The following is a 407-nucleotide window of genomic DNA, read 5'->3' as shown; positions in this document are numbered from 1 at the left end:
CTTCTTTCCCGTCGCCTGCCTCCCTCCCTCCTGGAAACACCGCCCCGAACGCACCGTTCCGGCAGCGCTGGGGGCCGCCCGGGGAGGGGACACCCCCGCCGCGCCGGCTGCTCTGTCCGTGTCGTGCACCCCCAGATTATTCTGATACTTCTCCGCAGTCCATCCCCCAATAAATTTATTCTGAGACTCTTCTCCGCAGTTTTGAAGCAAAGGTTTGTCTCTGTGATGGCCCCTACATAGGCCTGCTGCTCGGAGAACCCCGTCAGTCACTGCGGCCTTGAGGTGAGAATACCTCCTCCAGGCTTCGCAGCGATGGCGGGTGGTGTGTCAGGAGGTTATCTACGAGTCCTTCATCATCCAGTCGTTTTTGATAATCACACAGATTAGGGAATGATCACCCACGAGGA

Source organism: Athene cunicularia (genome assembly GCF_003259725.1).
Source record: "Athene cunicularia isolate RWA chromosome 1 unlocalized genomic scaffold, athCun1 chr1_part1, whole genome shotgun sequence".
In the NCBI taxonomy this organism is placed as follows: Eukaryota; Metazoa; Chordata; class Aves; order Strigiformes; family Strigidae; genus Athene; species Athene cunicularia.
The sequence above is the reverse complement of the archived record's forward strand: the minus strand, read 5'-3'. Positions refer to the sequence as shown.